Source organism: Austrofundulus limnaeus, unplaced genomic scaffold (genome assembly GCF_001266775.1).
Source record: "Austrofundulus limnaeus strain Quisiro unplaced genomic scaffold, Austrofundulus_limnaeus-1.0 Scaffold1388, whole genome shotgun sequence".
Lineage (NCBI taxonomy): Eukaryota > Metazoa > Chordata > Actinopteri > Cyprinodontiformes > Rivulidae > Austrofundulus > Austrofundulus limnaeus.
Window position 1 is genome coordinate 1 of NW_013953790.1, and position 482 is coordinate 482.

General features: G+C 40.9%; 1 non-coding gene across 1 annotated transcript; it reads right to left on the reverse strand.

The window, feature by feature from the left end:
* Nucleotides 1–171: 171 nt before the first annotated feature.
* On the reverse strand, nucleotides 172–245 carry trnan-guu (transfer RNA asparagine (anticodon GUU)). The gene has a single exon. It is a non-coding gene; the product is annotated as a tRNA-Asn (tRNA).
* Between the last annotated feature and the right edge of the window lie 237 nt (nucleotides 246–482).

Consider the following 482-nt stretch of genomic DNA (forward strand, 5'->3'; position numbering starts at 1 on the left):
TAGTGTAGAATATTTCTTTCGCACAAGTGTTAATGATATTTGTTTAAAAACAGAACAGAACAGCAACAAATACACCTTTGTAGACAAATGAAATGAACTACATTGAGTTTTACAAAAAGCTCACAGAGCACACAAATGGTTTGAGACCTTTGCGGAAAACAAGCAGTACAACGTCCCTGGGTGGGCTTGAACGACCATCCTTTCGGTTAACAGCAGAACGCGCTAACCAATTGCGCCACAGAGACATGGTGTTAGATGAAAGCTAGGGTGGGTGTGGCCTCATGTCAGGAAATCACAAGTTGGCAACATTTTGTGACTTTTTCTCTCACATGCTAAGGAAGTACCTATAGTTACTATCCACAGTTTTCTGATTTACTTTCCAAAACAACCCAGACAGCTCTTACTAAGTAGCTGTAAAAGGGGTGGATACGATGCTGTGTTGCAAGATTATTTTCTGCCAAGCCTGTCTATATGTCTGTCTG